Here is a 13,370-nt window from a genome sequence, read left to right as displayed (position 1 = left end):
GGGCAGGCCAAGGACGGATCCTCGGCCAAGGAAATCCTGGCTCCCAGACAGAATTGGAGTCAGAGATGCAGAGGCTGGCTTCCCTGGAAAGTGCCCCGTGCAAGTGCCACCTTGCAGACATGAGGTAGTGAACACACTGGCCTGTGAGGATACCCACTCAACAGACGTTGGACACCACAGAGGAGGTGACTGAGTTCTGAGGCTCACTCGAGGCCACCAGTCATGGAGGGTCAGGAGAGGAGTACAGGTCTCCCTGACTCTCTTTCTTTTCTTCCCAGGTTTGGACCCTAATCCTCCCATAAAGATGCTCTGAAGTGACTTATGCCAAGGCTGGCAGGGTGGGAGTACTCATGTCCTTTGAGGAAAGCACCTCACCTATGGCTAACCTTGGCTATGACCTTGGGAAAGACTGAAGAGCTTGCGCTGCTGGGTGGAAGAAGACAGTCCTGGCAGGGCAGGGGGTGGTGGTGGGGTCACACAGCCGAGATCACCATTGCCTTTACCCAAGGCCAATCGGACAGAGGGTGGAAGGCCCGTGGGACTTCTCTCTGTTGCAGGAAGGGGACCCCTTCCAGGGCCCGAGAGTAGGCTCTTGTCTAACACTCAGAAATGAACTGTCAGAGGAGACACACATGATGACAGAGCAAGAGACTCTGTTGGGAAGGGGCACCCAGGCAGAGGGCAGCAGGGTAAGGGAACCCAGGAGGACTCGCCATGTGGCTCGCAGCCTCAGGCTTTATGGTGATGGGCTCAGTTTCCGGGTTGTCTCTGGACAGTCGTCTTGCTTGGCTCATATTTGGTCTGACTCAGGGTCTTTCCTAATTACGTGTGCCTCTCTCAGCCAGGATGGATTCCAGCGGGAAGGCTTCTGGGAGGCTGGCAGGACATACAGACTGGAGTCTCCTCCCTCTTTTTGGCCCTGCCCTAATTCTTAGTTTTCGGCAGCAGCATCATGTTCCTTATCGGAACCTTCTGCTATGAGACAACTCATGCAAGTGGTTATCATCACGCCTGGCCAAAAGGTTGGTCAACGGTTCCCTACCGCTTCTGGACAAAGGCATGTGCACCTTTCAAAGGAGGCGGGGGAGGGTCTCTCAGCACCTCCCTGGTGGCAACTCGAGAATAGGGTCTGGCTCAGTGTCCCTGCTGGAGGCCTCGATTCTGCCACCTGCACATCCTCTCGGGGCTGGACCGGCACCTTCCACCGCTGCCCAGAGCCCGCTAATCAGAGTCAGTTTCTCCACGCTGAGAGAGCCCAGGCTGTAGAGCTCGCGATATGCGGAGTTGACTGTCCCCTGCAGCAGGACAGCCATCCTTGGGAAGTGGGCTTTGCTTCACTTATCGCTGTATCATCTGTACCTGGAGCAGAGCCTGGACAGGCAGATGCCCCAGGAAGAACAAGTCCTGAGAGAAAAGCTGGCAAGGTTGAGCCTCTCCCAGTGCCCCCACCTCCCTGCCTTTCATCCCCGTCTCCCTGGCTCTCGGTGGCCTGCCCTTTCCTCTCTGCAGGTTTCCAGTTCCCTGGAGGGACATTGGCTCTCAGAGATCCTGGGCCCAGGCTCACCAGAGTCAGCTGGTGGGGTGGGGGAGGGGAGAGGTACCCGGGTGGCTCAGGAAAGTGGCTCTGGCCAGAGTGAGTGCTGGCAGCCACGGGGCATGCCTGCACTGTCTGGGACAAGTGTCATGATTTATTACTCTCTCATCTCCTTTCCCTAGTCAACTGTGAGCTTTTGGACATAGGGTACCATCTCATCTTGCTGCTATATTTTCAGAGCACTGAGCCCAGAGGCAGAGACACACACATCATTTGGGTGACAGACCTGAATTTGACATATACCCTGTCCTCCAGGCACTCACTGGCTAAAGTGGCAAACAGTTCATTAAAATGCAGTGTGACAGGGGACGTGAAGATGTTGGGGAGGGCCTGGAAGGGGCCCCACACCCAGTCTCAGTGATGGGGAGGGCCTTTCTGGAGATGAAGCTCTAGGTGGATAGGTTTTAAAACTTATTTCCCTATTCTAATTTTCTGCATGTTTAAAGAAGTAATTTCAAATTTGGAGAAAAGTTGCAAAAATCGTGCAAAGAATTTCCAATATTCTTCATTCAAATTCCTTGAAATGTTAATATTTTACCACATTTACTTTCTTTCCCTCTCTCTTCCCCGTATCTATCATCTGTCTATCCATTATCTATCATCTTCCTCATCATTTATCTGTAACTCTCAAAATTTATTTTTTCTAAAGTGTTTCAGAATAAGTTGCAGATATGATGACCTTTTACATCTGAATAGTTCAGTGAGAGTTTCCTAAATGCAGGAGCAACCCCAGTACCATGATCATCATTAGGATATTGTAGGGAGTGTTGTGGGCAGCCTGTGGATGTGGAGATGGGTGGTGTGTGTAGTAGTCTGAGCAGGGTTTCTGTGCTGAGCACCTGGGAGGAGTGGAGGAGGCCAGAATGCAGAGCAGGCAGCCCCAGCAATGGAACAGCCCTGGCACTAAGTTGAGTGTTGGCATGGGGAGCCCTGCAGACTTGCAGGTTGGGCAGCCTGGGCTCTGGTACGCACCTTAAACTCTATCTCTCAGGTCCTCCCAGCCTGGAGTGATGATCCCGGTGGTTGAGGGCCCTCAGTTCACGGGGCAACCCAGTGGCCCTGCTCAGTTCAGCAAGAACAGAATGTACTCCAGTAGCCCAAGGAACAGGGAGTGGAAGGGCAGGGAAGAAACAGAAAAAAGGGAGTGATAATAAGTGTCTGGCATGGGCCAGGACTGTTTTGTAACCTGCGATGACGTCTCCCAGTGGGTGAATCACTGTTCTTCTTCGAGGCCCACTCCTTCCGCACTCACCCACCCCCACAACCATCCTGCTTCAGCTGCCTGGCACTGTCCCGCCTGCCTTGTTCCTCAGGACTGAGCACAAGAACTTGGGGTTGTTCACAATGGGGTTCGAATCTTACCATGGCTGCTGTGTGAGTCTGAGCAAGTTGCTTGACCTCTCTGAGCCTCAGTTTCACTTCTCTAAAGCCTGAATGGCAGTCCATCCCTTGTAGGTTACGGTGGGGAAAACCTGGGCCTGGCTCACCTGCCAGGGGGCCTGGTACTCAGTATTATTCAGTAGGTGTTTATGGAACTGAGAGGGAGGTAAAGGGAAGTAAACTCATAAGATCGTGCCTGGCCTACAGCAGATCGAGGGGAAACAGCAGTTGTTTTAAATAAGGGCTTTAAACCACCCAGTCATGACCACTGAGTCTGCTCAGAGGCAGGTAACCCAGGCTGAGACCACAGTGCTGAAGGTGATGGGTGGTCCTGGTGGGCTGGTCACAGCCAGCCTCCCCGCCTGCATGTGTGCTCTCGTACCCTGAAGACCCCTGCAGCCAGGAGACTAAGCTGGGGTGCTGACGGACCTCATAGGTAGGACCGCCAAGGCTGGGGCCTGGCTGTGGGAGCCCCAGGCAATGAGCTGCATGGAGGAGAACGCCGGCGTGCTGGTGGGAGGGGTGGGCTGCCAGGGCCTTCCTCTCTTTCCCCCACCCCCACCCCCCACCCAGGTACATCAACACCTGGCCCTCCTCCCGCAGACCTGTGGCTCACCTACCTCTCTTGGCTGCTCTGGGAGGTTTGAAGGTGTTGCAAATTGCTCTGTGATGTTCTGGAGCCAAACCATGTCCCTGGCCCACGGCCCACCCCCTGGGGCTTGGCGTCTGCTGCTTTGTCCCTGGAAGACAAGCTGCCTTTGAGGGCCTGGAGTTCTGAAGTCTTTGGTTTGAAGGGCCAGGTCAGCAGCATCCTCGTCTGGCTGGGAGTGAAGAGGTGTCTCCCTGAGGGTCAAGGAGAATCGACGAGGAGGTCAGAGGATGCAGCCTTGGGCTGCTTCTGTCTCAAGCCCCAACCACCCAAAGGTGCTTCTGTGGCTGAGTGGGGTAGAGACTCAGAGCCTGTGCTCTGAAGCCAGACAGCCTGGGAGCCACTTACTCCCAGTGTGACCTTGGACAGCTGTCTGCCCTCTCTGCTCAGTTTTCTCACTGGTAAGGTGGAGGTGGGAACAGTCTTCACCTCTAAGTAGTTCTGTGCCAGGTAAATGAGCTAATGCCAGTAAACTGTTTAAAACAGCCTGGACTCGTGGGCTCTGTGCAAACATGAGCCATCACTATGAGAATGCAGGAACAGAATAGATCCTTCTTTGGGGCAGGATGAGGTTCCCTCAGCTGAACCTCTTGCCCTCTGTGATCTAGCCCCACCCTCCATCTACCCTTACTTTTGACCTCTCCCTTCCATTCACGGCAGCCCCAAGAGCTGATTTACTTTTCAAAACTCACTCAGGCCTTCACCACCCACCAATGCAGGGATCTCCTTCCCTCTGACCATCCTGCTTCCTTCTGTCAGGTTTGTAGGGGATACTGGAATGTTGCTATGAGGCTTGGTGAGGCAGCAACGATTTTGCCACCGTGCGGCAATACACATAAAGGAAAGGAGTTTCAGAGAATTTGAAGCCACATGTATTCCTATCTTCTACAGTGTCTAAAGAAAGAAAATTTCTGTCACAGCTACACAGAAGCAAACACTGGCAGTGCCCAGTCCAGCAATGACCACAAGAACCTTTTGAGTCAATGCCCTTTCAGAATTCTGGACCCACTGGTTTCTCTAGCTCTCTCTGAGCCACATTCATGCTCTCTGAGCAACCTACATATGGTTGTTTGTTTTCTGATGAAGGTCTGCTGTGGGAAGAAGGCAGAGTCACAAGCCAAGAACAGTTTCCATCATGTCCCAGGGATACTCATTATAAATAAATGCACAGACCTGAAGGTTTATACATGTGAGTCCATCTGAAGAGATGGAGCTGCACGTGGGGTGTCCCCTAAAGCAGATTTCCAAAGCCTTGTACTGTGGAACTCTTACCCATGAGCTTGGGCATTACAGAAGATGCGCAATGCCTGTAGGATGAACAGGCTTAAGATTTATGTAGAATAAATCTTGCCTGCCCCGCCACAGCTGGGTTCCTGAGGGCAAGACCTGCACATGCTTCACCTCCAAGTGCTGAGAAGGGGACCCAGCCCTTGCAGGGATCCCCAAGTGCACGCCAAGGGGACGTAAGTGCACGTTAGTGTGAGCCGTGAGGCCTCCGAGCAGGAGCAGGAGACCAGAGGACAGGAAGCCAGATATCCATGTCCGCTGCTCCTAGACACCTTAATTGACCCCAGGTGCCTGGAGGACCCTCAGCCTATTTCCGTAGGTGCTGACGGGACACGATTCCCAGACACCCGAGTCCATGGCTGTGGTCCAGAGCTGCAGGTGGGTTTCCTGCAGAGGAGCTGCTCTTTGAATCTGCTTTGCCTTTTCCAGAGTGTTCTCTCAGAGCGTTTCTGAGTTCTGTTTGGTTAGCTGTCACACAAGGATTTCTTGAGCCCTCTGTGGAGAAAGACTGAGGTCTGGCTGCAGACTGGATTTCATTTGGATTCAAATTCAGATCTGGGTCAGGACCAGACATGGCCTCCTGGATAAGGTGAAGGTTAATACTAAAGCCAAGCTGGAGGGTGAGTTTTGGGTCACATTTTTGTCTATCGCACAGGATGTGGAAGTTGGAGTTGGACTTTTATAAGATTGACCCTCTGGGACCTCTGAGCTGCCCCTCCCTCCCCTTAGCACCTACTGCACCTGCCACTAAAAGGCTGATGGGTTCGTGTTGAGTTTCTCCCAGGTGTGTCTGGCTGTTGGGTGATGATATCACCTTCCTGTGGGCAGGGCCCTGGCCTTCCACTGACTGGGAACCTGCAGATGGCTGGAGGAGCAACGTTGATGTCTGTCCATCCGGCTGGGCACACTTGCCTCCTGAGGATCAGATCCGTGGTGTTCCTTCACTGCCAGGCTCCCACCCTCCCTGCCTGGCCTTGACTTCCAGAGGTGAATGGGGTTGTGATCAGAGGTACTGCAGAGCCAAGTTCCCAAGGTCTTGTGAAGCCAAGGTTAGAAGCTGGCTCAGGGGGTGCAGACAGTTATGTCTGGTGCTCGTCACTCTGAGACGGAGCCATTGTGGGTTTGCTCGGGTGAACGGTCCAGGCAGCTGGGGGAAACCGAGGGCAGGGTGGGGGGGAGGTGGGAGGGAGTCAGGGTAACAGAGCCGCATGAGGCTGCCTCTGGAGCTGCCACCGCCTTCTGGAGAGAGGGAACATGGTGTGCGTGCGTGTCCTCAAGCAGGAAACCCAAGGCTTGTTGATTTTGAGTGCCTGCCGGAGTCTTGGCCCCAGTTCCGGGTGCGTATCATCCAGCCTGTGAACACTGGATCTGGGGGCTGGTGGAAGGGGGAGATGTGGGGGACCTGGGTGGACCTGGGTGCCTCTGTCATCAGGCCCGCCAGCAAGGCAGTGCCTCCCAAGGGACAGCTGGAACGGTCCCTACTGAGCACCTACTGGACATGGGCATTGTTCAGAGGGCATTAGATGCATTGTTTCATTTCAGCCTGGGAGCAAGTCTGCAAGAGTTCACCCTCATTCCACAGGGATGCAAAGCAGGTGTGACAGGAGTAAGACCCAGGCCTTGGCACTTTTTCTTAAGAGAGCATCCTTCCCAGGTAACAAAACAGAGACCAGAGAGATTCTCAAACTCACTGTCTTGACCTGAGTTCACCCAAGCAGAGCCTGAGGCTTCCGGCCTCTGTGTGAAATCTTTTGGGGTAAGTACTGAAACGGAGCAGGACCATACGCCCCCGCCTATGTCCTCTGCCTGCCTTTTGCCTATGAAAAACTTTAATCAAATAATAAGTTTAATCAGAGAAGGGAGAAATGCTGAAACAAAGGAAAACAGTCAAAGGAGGCTAAATAATAATACTGTAGTCATTAAGCACAGTCAAGGATGTTTAGTTCTTTCTCAAGGGCTATAGATAATATTCTGCGCCATATCCTGTGAGCTGTCTTATAGATACCAAAACACCAGGTGCAGAAGTTAGCTACATGAGGCCAGACTGGACCCAGGACAGGAGCTGCCACAGTTCTTAGAATGGACCACGAAGAAATGGGGACAAATGGACCCTGGAACTGAAGATTAACGTACCTGAAACAAACAAGACAATGCTGGTCAGACCACTGATGATCAGTTTGACGATGACTGTTAGAGATGACTATGCTGCTTTTGCATGTGACACCCTACCCTCGCCCCATCTAAAGAGCTGTCACCCCCTGCTTGTTGGAGGATGGGGATCAGCCCTTGGACAGATGTCTGCCACCCTGCCGCCTCTGGTTGCCAGCATCTGAAATAAAGCAAAGTTTCCACCAATCTGGCCTGTTTACTGGCTTTTGAGTGGCAAGTGGCTGGACCTCCCCATCTCCCCCACATCCCTTTTGGTAACAGTATGACCCTTGGGAGATGGAGCGATGGAGAGGAGAGGGTATGGGCTGGAGTGGAGAATGGATGCTTGGATGGGATTGATGACAGACCCCTGGGTCCTGGCTTCAAGAAGTGGCACATACTCCTCCTGGGGGAGGGAGGCGGGGGACTTATCCTTAGGCCCCTGCATCCCACCATTTCCTATTGTAACTGTGTGGCCACCAGACAAAGAATGCTCCGTGGATGAGAACTCAGAGCTGGTCCTCACAGGTACCCAGGTGGCTGGAGCAGAAGACAGGTGAGATCCAGAAGGCGTGAAGCTGTGCAGACCAAGAGGCCGACATGTCCAGTCTCCTCATCATACAGTTGGAGATACTGAGAGGGGACATGAAAGGCCGTGCCTTGGTGGCTGAACCAGGACTGGCTTGAGATCTCTTAACACTCAGACGACTGAGGTGACTGAGGTGGTGACAGGCAGAAGGTGACCTGGCTCTGGGTGTGCATGTAAAGTCTGTGTAATATACAGAGAGTCTTTGGAGTGACAGGTAGGTGGCCAGTAATGAAGCAAGAATGCAGTCTTCTCTAGAAAGTTCTCAAGTGTATGTGCCCTGTATAAAGAAGGATGCCCGCTGCCTCCAGGGCTGGAAGGTCTGAGCCCAGTGTCCAGGCCTCTGTCCCAGCCTTTGGAGGGGTTTCAGGCCAGTCCAGGCCCAGTCAGGACCTTGACATCAGTCACTCCCAGGAGGAGAGTGACCAGGGGGACAGGCCATCTGGGCTGTGGAGCTGTTCCTACTGGGCCTCAGGCAGCCCAGGGGCCCAGGTAGAGCAAGAATGATGAGTAACTGGGCTTTGGCATCCAAGTAAAACCCACCTCAAACCCCAGACGAAACCACCGCCAGAGCCTGCCAGCTGCCGCTGCCAGAGTCATCAATACATATTGTTCCCCTAGACATGTTCCCTCAGCGCTTTTGACCACTGGGTTCCAGGGACAGGCCCGGTGTGGGCTTACACTCTGAGGATGGACACATCTTAATGGGATCTGTTCCCCAAGCCACTCTACCCCACAGCCTCCAGCAGCAGGGTCACGGGGAGGAAGGCAGCTTTCAGGCTGGATGAGGCCAGAAAGCCGGCACCAGGCTGCGAAAGCTGGTTGACCTTGGCCTTAGAAATTCCTCGGCTACTCAAAGGGGTGATCACACGGCCCTAGCTCTCATAGCGTTGGCGTGAAAGATACAAAAATTCCTGAGCAAAGCATTGAGCAGGAAGGAGTGAAGTGTAGTGTTCCTGCTACTTCTCAGCCATGCTGGGAGGCGACAGGCTTCTGGCAAAGAATGTAGGTGGGGGGGTTCCTGGTCGAACAGGCCTGAGTTCCCACATCAGTCTCCTCCACCCCACACATGTGATCTTTCTAAGCTTCAGTTTCCTCATCTGTGAAATGGAGCCAGTGAAGATGGCCAGCAAGATGGTTGGGAGAGCTAGAAGTTGGGCAGGCCTGGCTCTCAACTCATTGCCAGGGGCTGGTGGACTTGTGAAAATGACATGGCAACACAGTCACCTAGAAGACGACTGTCCGGATTAGACCAAGCGTCGGGGCCAGAGCAAGGGCCACATCCTCTCTATGAGGCCAATGTCAAGACACACCTCTTCTGTGACGACCTCTTGAGTTCTTTCAGTGCTCATCTGGGCTCTTCCTTTAGACAACTAGACCCCACAGTGTCCAGAGTACTCTTTAGCTTTATCTTACTGCAGGGGATGCTGTTATTGGGATGGGGAGAAAACTGCCCAGCATATTTTCCCCTGCCCATCCTATTTGAGAGGAAGGCCCCTTTATGTGATACTGGCAGGATATAAGCCACTCCACTCTGAAAGCTGAAGAGGGCAGATGTACCCTCATCAAGCTCCTTGGCATGTTGACCAGGCTTGTCCAGAAAGACACTGCTATTCATAATCTTAAGTGGTGACATCGTTCAAAGGGAGAGTTGGACACCGTTCCCCATGGCAATGGCTAGAGGTGAGCACAGCAGTCCTAGAGACCAGCCGCAGTGAGGCGGACCTTGCCCAGAGGAGCTGGGGGTATGACTGGCTGTGCTTTAGGCTTTCAGCCTCCTTTGGCTCCTGGCCATTTCCTGAGCTTTTTTCTCCCACCTTCCTGTCGATTTTGAGATCCCTGGCAGCCAGAGTTGGGTTTCTGTTGTTTGCACTCAACACACATATTTGCACTTGCATGATACCAACTGTTCCAGGTGAGCAAATACTCTTCCCTTCAAATGGATTACAATCCCCAAGGGCAGAAATGCTGCCTTACACCCTGGTGTAATTCCCACCAAATGCCTCCCAGTATGGGTAGACCAAGTGTGCGGGTGAAGCTCAGACTGTCAAACAGCACTGGGATGGGATCCAGGTTCTGATACTTATGGAATTGGGGGTTTTGAGAAGTTATTTAATCACCATGGGCCTTAGTTTCATCATCTGTAAAATGGGCAGAAATGTACCTACTTCCTAGGGTCTAGGGATAGGATGGGCACATGATAGAGGGAGAGGATGGAACTCAGGCTGCTCACAAACCAGCTTCTCATAATGGACTGGTCTGAGGATGCAGATAGGGGCAGGGGTGAGGCTCTAGGAGGAGGGTTGGGGCCCCAAGTGTGAGGAGCTATGATGAGCAGAGGCAAAGTACCTGATAATTAATTCTGTTTTCATCATTGTTAGATTTCACTTTGCCATCTTTGTTATTTATATTTACTCCCTTTAATATCCACTTATGATAAAAAACAAAAACAAACTCTCAATAAAGTGGGTAAAGAGGGAACATACCTCAATATAATAAAAGCTGTATATGACAAGCCCATAGCTAGCACACTCAAAGGTGAAAAACTCAAAGCATTTCCTCTAAGGTCAGGAGCAAGACAAGGATGCCCACTCTCACCACTTTTATTCAACATAGTATTGGAACTCCTAGCCACAGCAATCAGGCATGGAAAAGAAATAAAAGGAATCCAAGTGAAAAAGAATAAGTAAAATTGTCACTCTGCAGGTGACATAATACTAAACACAGAAAACCCTAAAGATGCCACCAAAAACCTACTCAAATTCATCAGTGAATTCTGTAAAGTTGCTGGCCAATATAGAATTAACATCCAAAATATACAAAGAACTCATGCAACTCAACATCAATAGAACAAACAACTACAGAATTTCCTGGTGGTCCAGCGGTTTAGACTCCATGCTTCCACTTCAGGGGACATGGGTTCAATCCCTGGATGGGGAACTAAGATTCTGTATGCTGCACAGTGTAGCCAAAAACACAAACACAAAAACAAAACTCAAACAACCCAACTAAAAAATGGGCAGAAAATGTGAACAGACATTTTTCCAAAGAAGACATACAGATGGCCAACGGGGACAGAAAAAGATGCTCAACATCACTAATCATCAGGGAAATGCAAATTAAAACCACAGTGAGACATCACCTCCTACCTGTCAGAAGGACTATTATCAATAAGACAAGTAACAAGTGTTGGTGAGTATGTGGAGAAAGAGGAACACTTACTACCACTGATGGTAATATAAACTGCTGCAGTCACTATGGGAAACAGTATGGAGATTCCTTCAAAAATTAGAAATAGAGCTACCCTTGACCCAGAAATCTCACTGCTGTGTATTTATCCAAAGGAACAAAAATACTATTAGAAAAGATACATGCATCCCAATGTTCATAGAAGCATTATTTATAAGACATGGCTAAGTGCCCATCAACAGATGAATGGATAAGAAGATGTGGTGTGTATATATATATACACACACACACACACACACACACACATATATATGATGGAATATTACTCAGCCTTGAAAAAGAGAATGAAATCTTGATATTTGCAGCAACATGGATGGACCTAGAGGATATTATGCTGAATGAAATAAGTCAAACAGAGGAAGACAAATACTATATGATTTCACTTATATGTGGAATCTGAAACAAATGAAATAAATGAACAAACATAACAAAACAGGAACAGAGTCACAGATACAAAGAACAAATAGGTGGCTGCCAGTGGGAGGGGTGAGGGGGAGTAAGTGAGGGGGATTAAGAGGTACAAACCCTCAGTTACAAAGTAAATGAGTCACAGGTATAAAATGTACGGTGTGGAGAATATAGTCAATAATTATGTAATATCTTTTTATAATGACAGATGGTAATTAGACTTATCTTGGTGATCACTTTGAAATGTATAGAAATATCAAATCACAATGCTGTGTAACAGGAACTAACATCGTGTTTCAGGTCAATTATACTTCAAACACAAACTCATAGAAAAAGAGATCAGATTTGTGGTTACCAGAGGCGGGGTTGAGGGAACTGGATGAAGGTAGTCAAAAGGTACAAATTTTCAGTTGTAAGATAAGTAAGTAAGGGATGTAATGTACACCATGATTAGTTTAATCAGCACTTCTGTGTGTTATGCATGAGAGCTGTTAAGAGATTAAATCCTAAGAGATCTTATCACAGGAAAAGAATTTTTTTCTATCTCTTCAATTTTATGTTTATATGAGATAACGGGTGTTCACAGAACTGACCTTGCTAATCATTTCATGACATATGTAAATCATTATGCCATACACCTTAAAATTACACAGTACTGTGTGTCAGCTATATCTCAATAAACTAGAAGAAAAAAGTTTAAAATCTTATTTCTTGGTTGACATTTCCAAAGATTTATATTTTTTCTCCCAAACAAAGCCTGAATTTCTTGAGGAAGAAGGTTTTGTACTTTTCATCTTTTTATCCTTTGTAGCATCCAGTGCATAGTACAGGCATACCTTGTTTTACTGTAGTTTGTTTTATTGTGCTTTTCTTTTCTTTTCTTTTCTTTTTTTTTTTTAGCAAATTGAATGTTTGTGGCAACCCTGTCGAGCAAGACTGCCAGTGCTGTTTTTCCAACAGTATTTGTGTACTTCATGCCTCTGTGTCAAATTTTGGTAATCTTTGCAACATTTCAAACTTTACCATCATTATTATATTTGCTATGGTGACCTGTGATCAATGATCTTTGATGTTACTACTGTATACTTGTCTGGGGCACCATGAACCATGTGCATATAAGATGGCAAATATAATCAATAAATGTGTGTGTTCTGACTCCTCCATCAACTGGCTGTTTCCCAGTCTCTCTTTCCTTGGTCCTACCTATTCCCCAGGACACAACAATATCGAAATTTGGCCAATTAATACCATTATAGAGCCTGAGACAGAACTGTGCTTGGGTGTCTCCTGAGGATATATGGGTCAGCAGTGGACCGCTGCAGGGGCAGGGGCTCTGGGTGCAGTAGACCGGGTATGGCATAAGCCCTCTTGGAGGAGGTCACCATTAACCCACCATACAGCCACCAGAACTTACACAGGACAGGGGAAACAGACTCTTGGAGGGCACAAACAGAACCTTGTGAGCACCAGGACCCAGAGGAAAAAGCAGTGACCCCACAAGAGACTGACCCAGACTTGCCCGTGAGTGTTCAGAAGTCTCTGGCAGACGCATGGGTTGGCAGTGGCTTGCTGCAGGGTTGGGAGCACTGAGTGTAGCAGTGTGTGCATGGGACCTTTTGCAGGAGGTCGCCATTATCTGCATTATCTCCACCATAGTTTGGCCTCAGGTCAAATAACAGGGAGGGAACACAGCCCTGCCCTTCAACAGAAAATTGGATTAAAGATTTACTGAGCTTGCCCCTGCCCATCAAAACAAGACCCAGTTTCTCCCTCAGTCAATCTCTCCCATCAGGAAGTTTCCATAAGCCTCTTATCCTTATCCATCAGAGGGCAGACAGACTGAAAACCTCAATCACAGAAAACTAGCCAATCTGATCACATGGATCACAGCCTTGTCTAACTCAATGAAACTATGAGCCATGCCATGTAGGGCCACCCAAGATGGACAGGTCATGGTGGAGAGTTCTGACAAAATGTGGTCCACTGGAGAAGAGAATGGCAAACCACTTCAGTATTTTTGCCTTGAGAACCCCACGAACAGTATGAAAAGGCAAAAACATAGGACACTG

Source organism: Ovis canadensis, chromosome 2, assembly GCF_042477335.2.
Source record: "Ovis canadensis isolate MfBH-ARS-UI-01 breed Bighorn chromosome 2, ARS-UI_OviCan_v2, whole genome shotgun sequence".
Lineage (NCBI taxonomy): Eukaryota > Metazoa > Chordata > Mammalia > Artiodactyla > Bovidae > Ovis > Ovis canadensis.
Note: the sequence above shows the minus strand (reverse complement) of the source record.